The sequence below is a fragment of the Equus quagga genome, chromosome 10 (assembly GCF_021613505.1).
Source record: "Equus quagga isolate Etosha38 chromosome 10, UCLA_HA_Equagga_1.0, whole genome shotgun sequence".
Classification (NCBI taxonomy): domain Eukaryota; kingdom Metazoa; phylum Chordata; class Mammalia; order Perissodactyla; family Equidae; genus Equus; species Equus quagga.
This window is the reverse complement of record NC_060276.1, coordinates 90,861,454-90,874,715: the sequence shown is the minus strand read 5'-3', so window position 1 is coordinate 90,874,715 and position 13,262 is coordinate 90,861,454. Positions and strand designations below refer to the sequence as shown.

Sequence of the window (13,262 nt, the reverse complement as noted above, 5' to 3'; positions counted from 1 at the left end):
TTTTGTTCCCAGGTTCCTGATAGCAGCCTCTGGTCGATCGTTAGTAGCAACACTGCGTGTGTGTGTGTGTGTGTGTGTGTGTGTGCGTGCGCAGGTGTATGGGGCGTATGTAACAACAGAGACACACAGAGAAAAGAAAACAATGGTTTTCTCTGAGCCCCGAAGGGAGCAGCCCGGTGCTCTGGAGCTGAGCTGAGGGAGAGCGAGTTGCATGCTCTCCTCCCCGTGTCTTTTCTTATTTTGCATTTCTCATTACATCCGCATGTCACGGGGCTGCTGGCTGATTTATAATTTATTGGTTTAGTGTCTCGCGGCAGGGAAAGGATGCTACGCTATATTTTTCAGGGACATTCAATTCAACTTTGGTGAAGCAGCCAGGGCCACAGCTGTGAGGGGCACAGAAGAAAGATGTGTGAGAGGAGGGGGCCAGCGAGCCCGGTGTTGTCGGGTCTGTCCGGGTTAAATGCTGTTCCCCCTCAGAGAGGCTGGCCTGTGTGGGGGTTTTTGTTGAAGTAGAGGTTTTCTGGTCGGATTTTGGAAAGTCCATCTCAAGCAGGCCTGTAAACATGCATCCACAATTCTGGGCACTGGGTTCCAAGGACCTGGTGTCAGCCCCCTTTCGTGGGTTTCCCATGGCAGACCCTGAGACAGGGACTCATGTCAGAGGGATTTTCTTAAGAAATTCTTCCAGGAGAAAGGGGTAGGAGAGGGTATTAATTGGCTAGAGCTGCCGTAACAAAGTGCCACACACTGTGTGGCTTAAACAACAGAAATACACTGTCACACAGTTCTGGAAGCTGGAAGTCCAAGATCAAGGTGTCGGCAGGGGGGGTTCCCTCTGAGGGCGGGAGGGGGCACTGTTCCAGGCCTCTGCCCAGCTTCTGGCGGTTAGCCGGCAGTGTTTGGTGGCCCTTGGCTTGTAGGAGCATCACCCCGTCTCTGCCTTCATGTTCACGTGGCCTCCTCCCTGCGTGCGTGTCTGCGGCCAAATTCCTCTCTTTATGAGGACACCAGTCACACTGGATCAGAGTCCCCCAAACGACCTCATTTAAACTTGATGCCCTCTTTAAAGACCCCATCTCCAAATAAGGTCTCTTTCTGAGGTACTGGCGGTCAGGACTCCAACACAGGAATTCGGGGGGCACAATTCAACTCCTAACAGGAAGTGAGGAAGTGACACAAGGAGAGGAAGGAGACCAAGCGAGGGTTCCATGTCAAGTGAAGTCCCACAGAGGAGAGCATGGGCTCAACCCCGAAAGGCATTCCCAGGGACAAGGGAGGGAAGTCACCCTCAGAGGTGCCTGACTGGGGAACAAGGCAACCAGAGTACTGGATAGAGGAGGCCCCCAGAGGGGTGTCAATTCCCAGCTACTCCCAGCCCTCCTTGAACACAGATGAAAGGGGTGCTGGCTGCTGGCACAGATGAGCGTGTAAATTCCCAGAAAAGCCTAGATTGATATTGAAAAGCCAGTTGTTTTTGCTAGGTTTTTCTCAGTGGTAGATTGTCATTGTGGAGGGAGGAGGGGTGGGCAGCCTACAGACAGGAGAGAGGACTGGCCATTCTTGTGTAAAACAGGCAAAAGGGAATACACTTCGGGAGAAGTGGTAATGATCGACTCTTGGGGTTAGAATCACGGTCTTTGATTGAATAACATGGCAGGGTTTTGATTCAATAGTAATCCGATTTGGGTGGCACACCAATAATAAATTCTCCAGCAAACTGAAAAATTCTGTAGGGTAATGGAAAGCATTCGAACCCCATGGTTTTCATTGAATTAAATATGAAAATGTATCACCCAATCGATATTGCAATATTTGATTCAATCAGCATTTCGGGATGGGAACCGTTTTCTCTCATTTGTTTTTATGCTGTCGCAAAATATTTCAATTTGCTTCAGAATTTATTATTGACAAATCACCCTGCCAGCCGTTGGGGGTTGGGTGGGGAGCTTGTCACAGAGGATTGGCAGCTGAGAGATGCTGGGCCAGACCAGGCCTGGAGAAGTAGCCAGGACTGTGGAATGCTCAGGTGAAATTCCAGAAAGGAGCTGATCATGCACAGCGAGGAGGGAGATGGGGACATTTGTCACTGGGAGACTGAAGACAGGACAGGTGGCCCTGCCTTTCCTCTGGATGGGGGCTCCTCCTGGCAGCAAAGACCTTCCCTAGGCAAAATTATGAGGCAGGCAGAGATGGCACTCCCACCTCCTCTGCTCTGTGACCCTGGCCTTCAAGAGGAAACGGTTTTCTTCTGTAACCTTGCGGTAAGAGGCCTGATGCCATCCTGGGATCTTAGAAACTTGCATCTGAGTCTGGGTTCCTCCACTAACTGGCTGTGTGGCCTTAGGTGAGTGACTTAACTGCTCTGTGCCTTTGTTGCCTTATTTGTGGAATGGTGGTAAATTCTTACCTTCCTCATAGAGCTGTTGTAAGTATTAAACGAACGCATATTAAATGAATGTGTGTACCATGCTCAGTACTTCGTAAGCAACTAGTAATTGGAAGCTATTATTATTATTGTTATTATTATTATTTCAGTTAACTATTGCTGTGTAATTAACTCACAATTTAAAACATAGTAGCTTAAAACAATAATGATTCTGCTGGTCAGTTCTTCTGGGTTGGGCTGAGCCAGGCCCCACCAATCATGGCTGGGTCCACATAGGCGTTTGTGCTCAGTGAGAGGGTCACCTGGGGGCTGGATAGTCCTGAGTGGCCTCACTTACACATCTGGAGGTCGGCTGGCTGTTGGCCATGGTGATGACAGGGCCATGTGTCTCTCTACCCCCACTAGACCGGCCCAAGCTTGTGACATGGCAGCTGGAGTCCAGGTGTAGCAGGAAGGCAAGCCTTGATGTGCACACATGATTCAAGTCTCTGCTGGTGCCCATTTGCTAGTGTCCCTCATTGGCCAGAGCAAGACACAAGGACAGCTCAGATTCAAGGCATGGAGAAAAGCTTCACCTGAAACCTGAAAACACTTTTCAAGGAGGGGAAGACTCCACGGCCACTGTTGCAAATGAGCATTGCCATCATCAGCATTTCTTTCAAGGTGTTTATCCTCCCCCGCCTCGTGTACAGCTATCGACAGGAAGCGTCTCTCTCACTAGCCTAGAGCGCCTTGAGGGCAGCACATCTGTGCATCTTTTGTACCCAGCAAGGTAACAGGTGCTCAAAAAATGCTTTTTGAGTGAATTATATAAGTAGAATTATATAATTTTATAAAAAGGAATACTTCTAGAAATAGATTCTTACTCAAGAGTTAAGTAATCAAAATGGCACGCCTCACAAGAGTGTTTGTGTTTCCATGCTAATGGCAGGAAAAGGGCATGGCTTTACATAAATAGAAGTTCTGAGGAGAAGTTTAGGAATCTGATGGCTGCCTGCTTTAGCAGGGTCTCTCTCCCACATTCCTCGAGTAGCGCCATTAGACAACGTTCCACTCCACTGACGTGTGGCTGCCCTGTCTGTGGCCCCTGGGGAGGGGGGTAGCTGATGGGGGTTGCGCCATTTCCCTGGTCTTAATTAGTCCCCCATGGGGTTCTAGACTTCACCGTCCCACTAGCTTCAGGCACGCCTGCGAAGAGGGAGAAAGAGCTAGCAGGAGTTCACTGGAATTGAGAAAAGCAATGAGACCAAAGTTAAGCTTGACCCGATAAGCCCATAATCAGTCAACCAATCAGACACGTCGAGAACCTGTTATGTGTCAGTAACTGCCGGGGACACTAGGGATCCATCAATGAGCAAGAGAGACAAAGTCTCTGCTCTTGTGCAGCTCCTGTTCTAACACCTGCTCCAAAGGGATCGGAGCCAGAGAAAGCGGGAGGCAGGAGCGAGCCCAGGGGACAGGCTGCAAAGCATTCAAATCCCAAGCACCAGGGTAGGTCGTATAAAGTCTATTCCATCCCAGCTACTCACACCCCCTGCCCTCCCTTTAGGCAACGGGGCTGGCAGAAACAGGGCAGGCAGCGTGACGCAGGCATCAGCTTTCTGGGAAAGAAAGCCCAGATTTGCAAGGCATATGTGTGTGCCATGCCCAGGACTTCCTAAGCACACATTCCAGTCACCGTTCTGAGCATCCGACATGTATGAACTCACTTAATCTTCGCGAGAACACCATGACTGTATCCGTCAGCTGTCACTGCATAACATCATCACAAAGCCTTAGTAACATACAACAATCAGCATTTGTTCCTCAAGCGTCTACAGGATTCAGCTGATCTGGATTCAGCTGGGCTGGGCTGAGCAGCTTTGCTGATCCTGCCTGTACTTGCTCGTGCATCTGGGGGACAGCGGAAGTGAACTGATGTAGGCTGGCCTCAGGTGGAGCCACTCAGCACCATTCCACATGTCTCATTGCCCAGCAGGCACGTCCTTATGGCAGTGGCAGGGGCCAAGACAGCAAGCCTCAATGCACCAACTTCAAGCATCTGCTGATGTCCCATTGGCCACAGCACGTCACATGGCCGAGCCCAGAATCAAGGTGTGGGCAGACCACTCTGCCACAGCGGGAAGGCACTGAGAACTTACAAGGCAAAGGACATAGATTCAGAGAGAGCTGAAGAAGCAGGACCAAGAAGGTAATCTACCACAAAGAAGTAGGCTGTCATTACGCCCATTTTACAAATAAGAAAACCGAGCACAGAAAGTTTAAGGTACTTGCCCAAGGCAGCCCAGCTAGTAATTGGGGCATCCAGAACTTGACCTCAGGACATCTGCTCCTACCAGCTCCTCTTTACCATTTCACTTCTTAGCTCTGGCTTAATCCAAAGATAAATCTAAGAGTATAGGATATATGGACTGTGTCTCCTTCAGGAAATCCTTCATAAATATTTCTTTCTTCCAGCCTTTGGCAGGCATTAAACCACAGCGCATTCAAGGTTAGGCTCCCAGTCAAACATCCAGAGTTCGGGAATTAAGTGTTACCATTTGGACGTGGAGCCACATGCTTTAACAATTAGCACGCTGGGTTTTGACATTTGGGGAAGCTGCTGAGGACACACCCTGATATGAAGGATTCTCTCCCTGCCGTGGGGGGTAGGGGTGCCAGGGAGCATTTCTAGGATAGCGCCATAGGCAAAGGCAAGGTTTTACTCAGAAAGTTGGGTCCTTTTTAGTGCAGAGGAGAAAAAGCAATCCCAGAGTTGCCTGCCATGGAATAGAGTATCTTAACCGCTTTGGGGTCACAGGCCCTTTGAGAATTGATGAAGGTGAAGGGCCCTCCCACTCATCCTCTCTGCCGAAGGGTCAGGCTATAATAATTTGAGGCTGGACAATTTCTAAAGCAGATGTCCATTTCAGTCAAAAGCTCACAGGCTGTTGAACTCGGAACCCCGGAACTCCCTGGTTCTGCAGCCCTTTTGAGAGCAACTTGTGGCAAAATATCCTCCTGGCTAGATTCCAAGTCAACAGGGGGTCCTCCATGAAGAAGACTCTGCTCCTCTATTCTAGCCCCATCCCGGCTCCTCCAAAGATGTACCCAGAAGCCCACACTCACATGGCTCCTCTCCCACAGCCAGCCAGAGGGTACCAGGCGCCGGAACGTCAGTTTCCCCAGGAAGCCACAGACTCACAATGCTGCATCTCTGGCCTGAGTCCAGTCGGGAAAGTCTTAGGGCTTTTCTGCAGTGAGAGGCACTGGGTGGCATGGATTCGAGGGCCAGGAGCACAGAAGTTATCAAAGCAATCTCTTCTCTCTCTCTTCTTTGACTCTCTCTCCCTTTCTACTTGCTATCAGAAAAGAAAACTCTATTGCTCTCCACCACCATTTATTTTTCAGATCTCATTAAGGGCTCCTGATTGGCCCAGCTTGAGTCATATGATCCCCTTGGTTCAGTCACTTTGGACCAGAGGAGAGGGTCTTAGGATTGGCTAGGTCTGGGTCACATGACCATTCCATGGCCCACGTGCAGGTAGGGCTTTATGACTGACCTTTTTTTTTTTTCCTAAACCACAGAGGATGGTGGAGGAGGGGTCCTGCAGCTGGAACAGTGTTGCAGGGCAGGCAAAACCAGGAGACATCCACTGCAATCATTGAGCGCTCTTATGAGGGAGAGCCCTATAAAGCCCACTACTGTGCGGGCTGTTGGGATGGGATGTTGTGGAAACATTGCTTATCATACTGGAGCGTTTCTCAAACATCAGCGTGCTTCCGAATCACCTGGAGAGCTTATTTAAACACAGATTACTGGGCCCCACTCTCAGAGTACAAACATAAGAATGTGCATTTCTGGGGCCGGCCAGGTGGCGCAGTGGTTAAGTGCGCACGTTCCGCTTCTTGGAGGCCCGGGGTTCACCAGTTCGGATCCCGGGTGCAGGGTTAGCTCAGGGCTAATCTTCCTTACAAAAAAAAAAGATTATGCATTTCTAGCAAGTTCCCAGGTGATGATGCTGCTGCTGGTCCAGACAACACTTTGAGAACCACTGTCAAATTGCTTAGTGCCCTCTCTAAAAAGATCCCCCCAAAAAGTCTCCGTCTGGTCTCAGTATTATACCATGATGAGTGTTGCTTCCGACCATTTGGTTTCTTTTGATTTGTGTAGACACTGAATCTTATAAATCCTGTCTCCCACTTTGGACTGGCCTCCGGAAAGCTCAGGGCTGACCGTGTGGCCCAGTTCTATCATGTCTGTTGAGCCACAGAGCCTCAAGTTCATCCGCTAACCTTAACCCTAGCTTCATTTTTCAGTTTCCTTTCTGTTTTTCCTTCGGTCTAAAAGAATGATTTGGTTGAAAGTGACAGAAACGAACTTGAACTATGTTAAGCAAAAAAAGGGAGATTTATGATAAGGATACTAGAGTGTCCCATGAAAGAGGAATGTGGTCAGACCAGGAACAGCTGGAGCAAGGGACCACTCGATTGCCCCCCCATCAGTCATCTTGACTTCTCTCTCACTTCCTCCTCAATGCCCCTCTCTCACTGCAGCCCAGCTTTCCCCACAGGGTGGAAACATGGTCACTGGTGGCTCCTGAGCTTTACCTCTTGAAGCCTCCATTGGCTGACCTGATGCTTGCTCCTACTCCAGGTTTAAAACTCCCAGGGAACAGCTCTGCTTGGCCCAATCAGGGCAGATGGCCAACCTCGGGCCAATCGGCTATGGCAGGGGTGGGATCATCTAGCACCGAATGGCTGCCCTGCAGTAGGTATTGGCTTGAGTTTGGGGGACTATAGCTCTCATAAATGGATGCTAGGAGGGCAATCCCTAATCCATTTTCCTAATTCATTTTATTTCATCTTGGTTATTGTATATGTTAATGTCAGCCACTTGAAATAATTTCCGATCAACTTAAGGGATAGACAGAAGAGCAAGAAGGAACATAACAGTGGGATATTAGAGTTCTCCAAAGAAATGAAAGAAAGAGGTTTTAGAGAGAGAGAGAGAGAGAGAGAGAGATTATAAGGAATTGGCTCGTGCAATTATGGAGGCTGGCAAGTCAAATCTGCAAGGTGGACCAGCAGGCTGGAGACCCAGGAAGGGAACAATGTTCCGGGTTTGAAGGTCCTCAGGCAGGAATAGCCAGCGTTGCAGATGAAGTCCAAGACGTCTGCTAGAGAATTCTCTCTTGCTGAGAAGGCCAATCTTTCTGTTCTATTCAGGCCTTCAACTGTTTGGGTAAGGCTCACCCATGTTAGGGAGGACAATCTGCTTTAGCCAAGGTTTACTGATTTAAATGTTAATCTCATCTAGAAACACCCTCACAGAAACACCCAGAATAACGTTTGACTGGATATCTGGACATCCCATTCAAGTAGATGCCTACGATTAACCATCACAGATACCTTTTTTAAATGGTGTAAATTACATTTTATCTCATTTCTGAATCCCCAGCACCTAGCCCAGTGTCTGTCATATGATAAAAACTCAGTAAATGTTGAGTGAATAAATGTACAATTATATTTTCAATGACCTGGAGGTGAGGGGGGCGGGGCTTCATCATTTAAAGGAACCCCGAGGTTAGGCCCTTCCTAATGGAATGTGAGGAATTACACCCTTAGTCACTCAACTTGTAGATTCTGACTTTAATTTATTGAGTCTCCTTAACTCGCTCAGTAGAGGGGTTTGGTGGTTTTAAGTTTCTTTCCTTCTCAAACGACCGGGGTTGTGATGGAGACACACACTTTGTGACACAGACATGAATTAGATTAGATTTAGCCCTCTACTCAGCCCCAGAATTTCCGGCTCACTGGGATTCTGTCCAGGTGATCTGAGAAGGAGACTGGCCCCCGTCTCCCACACCTGACCCCAAGAGGTAGGCTGCACCTTCTGTGGCTGGGGCTGCCACGTGGCGGGCAGGCCATCCTGTAGCACGTCCCAGCAACGTCATCAAACTGAAGATGGCAACTTTCCACTCCCGGGTCTGCCCCCGGCGTTTTGCTGGAGTGGGAGGGGTAGGAGCACGTCTTTCCAGAAGTGAGTTGCCGAATCATGTTTTTTCCTCTAGCTGAGAGCCTCTTATCGCCCAAGTTCCTGGTTAGCTACATTTGAAGGAAGTTCCAACACCACACAGGGAGAGAAGGTAACTGTGGGGATCTTTTGTCCAAATCCTAAACCGAAATATTCAAAATGTGTAGAGATTCTATGCTGGAGCTCGAAGAGGGCGGCCAGGAACTCAGCAATCCTCTGGTTCGCTGCAGTGAGCCTCACTCTCCTCCTCTGTAAAATGGGGATGATGATAATGCACAATGTTGCTGTGATCATTCAATCATATCGTTCATTCATTTGTCCACATGCGTTTATTGAGCCCCACTTACGTCAAGCATTGCCGCGCAGATATGACCCCTGCCCTCGTGGGCATTTAAGGAAAATGAGCCGGGCATCGCTGGGCTGTGCCTGGCACAGTAGGTCAGGGCAGCGGCCACCACCATGATACAAGAGGTAGCAAAGATCCCCAGGCGATCTGAGGCCTGTGGTCACAGGCTGGGGTTTGGAGGGCCATTTGTCACCACCCTTGTGCCTTTGGCCACTCTACTGGAGACAGTTGTACGGCTGACATGGCATCACTTTGAAGAGAAATGGTGAATTCTTTAGCAGTGAGGAGGTGAAGTATAATGAATGACTCACTCATCTGGATGACTCGATGGCCCCAGGCCCTTGATGGGGGGCAAGAAGCGAAAACACCACCCAACAAGCGCAGCAGGCAAACCACATGAAAATCAGCTCAGAAAAAGAAATCAGACACTGAAAACTTTTAGAAAAAATGTTAAGTTACAGAAGAACATAAAGAACACTTATCATGGATGTGCGTGCAAACGCAGCAACAACAGAGCCAGGCACACAGTCGGTGCTCAATAAGTATACACTCCTAGGTATTGATTGGAGGGGAAGCAGGGTGGTAATAATGCAGAAAACTTGACTTTTGAGTCCTGGATTTCTATCCAGATTTGCAATTTACTGGTTCTGTAACATACCTTCACTGGCACATCCAATAATTATGGAGTGCCGACTGTGTGCCGGGCATCCTTCTAGCCTGAGGGATGCAGCTGTGGGAAAGAAAATAGACAACAATCCCTGATCGTGGCGTTACATTCTAGTGGGAGAGACAAACAATAAACAAGTGAAAGATAGACTGTCAGATGCTGATGAGCACCGGGGAGGATGGAAAGGGGCTGGGAGAGAGAGTTGCTATTGCAAAAATGACTTGACCTTTTGAGCCTCAATTTTCTCATCTGTGAAGTAGGTAGCAATTGCCACCTCGTTGGATTCCCTGATAATTACACTAGACAATGTAGACCAAGTGACGCACAGCGCGTGGGCCCTCGAGGACCTCAAAGGATGTGCCCTCCCCCGTCTTCCCTTAACCTGCTGATGCCAACTGAAACCGCTGGCCAACGCTGAGCAGCAGCATCTTCCCTATGGTATTTCAGAATAGCCCTGGTCTTTGGGGTCTGTATCTATCGTGAAAGCATCATCTTGCCATCAGAAGATTCCAGGCATTTGTTGTAATCTATGGGGAAGCACCCTCTGTTGTGGGAAATGCAGACTTCGGAACCAGACAGACATGAATTCAATCCTGGCTCTGCCTCTACCAGTTGTTGGACCGAAGCTTTCATTTCATTGTTGTTAAACTGGAAATTACAGTCCCTATGGTGGCGGGCACTGAGAACATTCCTTGCCACAGTTCCTTCTCTTCTGCTATGAGCTCCAGAGAAATGAACTGTCATCTCCAGAAGGCCGGCTGGGGACAGCATCAGCACCAGCATCAGCACGTCTGTCTGCTATCAGTCAGGTGCTGCCGGGAGACAGCCTTCACCCCCCGAGAGGCAGATAAACAGTCTTTGACGGAGGGTACACATCCAGAAGTAGTGACAAGTGACAGGAACCACGCGGGCATATTGAGGCACCCGGAAACAAGGAACACCCGGAAGCCGTTAGCACTCTTAGAGACGAGGGGAGGGACTGGTTTTATATGGGAGCCCAGGGAGAGGTGGAACCTTAAAGGGGGGCCTCCAGTGGGAGCGGCAATGATGGAGGAACATGACCTGCCTCATAGCAGGGAGGGGAGTGGGGAGAGGGCGAAGGAGAAATGCTCCGACCTCTCTCTTCCTGCCTCAGATCTGCTGTTCCCCATCGGCCGAGCCCAGTAGAAAGTCAGCTGGCATGGAGCTCAGAGAGTCAGCCCACAGAGCTGGGGCTCCAGGACACAGAACATGGTGGAAAATAGTTGAGAATGGATCTTGGAGGGCAGACCGAGGACAAACAGCACACCCCTACCCCATGATGTTTGCTCCTGAGATGCTTCGAGGCATCAAGTGTTCCTGTACAACAGGGGCGCTCACGCTGGAGTGTGCCTGCCAGTCCCCTGGGGCTTGTTAAACACACTGCCAGCCCCACCCCCGGAGCGCGGAGCGACCGATTCTGAGGTCTGGGGTTGGGCCTGAGAATTTGCATTTTACCACGTTCCGAGGTGATGCCGATGCTGCCAATCCGAGGACCACACTTTGAGATCCACTGCTTTAAACGTGAGATTTCTGGAGAGAAGCTTCCCTTCTTCTGTACTTAGTGTTTCACCGGGTCCACTCTGCCCCAGGACAGCTCCATGGCCGGCAGCACCACGGGCAGCTCAGGACCATCGAGGGCAGCCAGCCGCAGCTCCCCTCCCTGGACGCTGCCAGATGGGTTGCCCTCGCCTTGGCTTCACTCCCCCACTGCTTACTCCCTCCAGGCCCCGTCTCCTGCCTGATCCCTGTTAAGACACTCGGTCCTGCCTGCTTGCCCACGGTTAACACCACACACGCACAGGCACACCCACGTGCGTGAAAACACACACGCTGATTAACTGCACCTGGATGCCTGCCCGTTTCCTGGGGGAAGATGAGTCAACCACTCCTTGGGGCCCTGCGACATCCTGTGCTCAGGCCAGGAGGTCACAGCTCCTGGTCACGCGACATTGCCTCTCTGCAGGCAGCCCTGCCAGTCTGCAGCTTCCTCTGACATCTTTGTTTTAGACGAAATGAACACAGAATGCTGCTAGTCCCTGCCAGACTGGGTCAACCGTGTCCCCTCCTCAGTGCCCTGAGGAGCTGAGACCCATTCAAGAGCTGCTTGCCTGTCCCCTTCTTGTTTTCGCCCAGCGCCTCATCTGACCATCCCTCTTCTCGGCTTCCTGCTTTGAGGATGTCACTCCAACAGCAGCTCCTCTCTTCCGTCTTCCCTAAGCAGCTGCCAGAGTAATATATGAGATGCCCCAGGGAGTGGCAGCAGCGGAAAAGGCCTCCCGGGAACACATGTTGTTTGCACCCCTTCTTCTGGGGATCCCCACTCCCAATTTACGCAGTTCTAGTCTGGTTCATGGTCCCATCACCCTGTGCCCTTTCCCCAACCCCAGCCACAGGGCAGGAAGACAGCACATCCTGGGCAATCATCACAGCCTATTCCCCTGGACACAGGGCTCAGTCCAGGGCTTGGCCTGAGTGTCAAGCAGAGGCAACCAGACTGATTTCCTGGCATAGGCGTGCAGACACTAGAGCAGCAATGTGCTGGAGCCTCCCTCCCACCAGCTCATGAGAGTCAAAGATGTGCCACTCTTGGGTAGCTTGAAATTGACCACCATGAGAATATTTGTGCCATGGAGAAATTGGCAAATGCTACAAATCAGAGCTGTTTTATTTGGAGAGCCAATCGTTAAACATTTACCAGCACACAACTGCATGGAAAAGAGAAGCTCTATTTCCATGAGGTGGCAAAACTGGAAGGCTGTGAAGGCAGCAGCTTCTTGTGTTGCATGGAGACAGCTGTGTGCAGCAGCAGAGAATGAAGGCAATGTGAAGAGAAAGAGAGTCAAGAATAATGGAAGGGAGAGAGAGAGCTGACAATATGATGTGTGCCCCTGGATCCAGCTATGCCTGAACTCCAAACTATCCCAGTTACATAAAACTAAAATTGCCTGTTCTGCATTAGCTAATTTGAATTGAGTTGTTCCTTCAAGCAACCTGAGGAGTCTTGACTGAAATGGGGCTTAGGAGAAATTATCTTCCACTTGGTGATTCCTAAACTTGACACCACAAAAGGGGAAGCTTCTCAGTTCAAAAGGGAGTCAGTCTTCTCATGGTTCCTGGGTGGAAGGAGATGGAATCTGCTCAGCCCCTGCCAAGGAGGGTGCAGGGCATCTAGGGTGTGGCTCTCCAGCGTCACTCCCACTTTCAGTCCAGCTGGGGCAATGCCAGCCCCTATGCCCCAGGGGTGGGGTGGCCACCTTAGAGAATTACCCACCACCACCATCACCATCATGAAGCTGAGGTTGGACTCCTCTGGTTTCCATTATTGTGACTCTCAGGAGGCAAGTGTGTCCCACTGGCCCTGTAGGGGGGCAGAATTTGTCACCCCAAAATCTGCCTCTTTGGCACAAGGATTATTTCAGGCTGGTGATTTTTAAGAAACAGCAGACACAAGAGAAGCTCTGTAAACCAAGTAGAACCTAGAAAGATGAAGGTTCTTGGCTGAGATGCCTGTAATAAAAGATTAATGGGGGACGGGGCGGGCCCCGTGGCCGAGTGGTTAAGTTCGCACACTCCGCTGCAGGCAGCCCAGGGTTTCGTTGGTTCGGATCCTAGGCGTGGACGTGGCACTGCTCATCAAACCACACTGAGGCAGTGTCCCACATGCCACAACTAGAAGGACCCACAACGAAGAATATACAACTATGTACTGGGGGGCTTTGGGGAGAAAAAGGAAAAAAATAAAATCTTTAAAAAAGAAAAAGATTAGGGGCTGGCCCCGTGGCCGAGTGGTTAAGTTCGCGCGCTCCGCCTGCAGCGGAGCGCG

The 13,262-nt window shown here is 50.2% G+C and overlaps 1 long non-coding RNA gene across 1 annotated transcript in view; it reads right to left on the bottom strand.

The window, feature by feature from the left end:
* Nucleotides 1–8,113: 8,113 nt before the first annotated feature.
* Nucleotides 8,114–13,262, bottom strand: part of LOC124245260 (uncharacterized) — a 7,593-nt gene continuing 2,444 nt past the window's right edge. Inside the window, exons 2-3 of the long non-coding RNA XR_006890249.1 lie at nt 9,410–9,481; nt 8,114–8,654 (exon numbers count right to left, since the gene is read on the bottom strand). This is a non-coding gene — a long non-coding RNA (uncharacterized LOC124245260). The remainder of the gene's footprint in view (nt 8,655–9,409; nt 9,482–13,262) is intronic.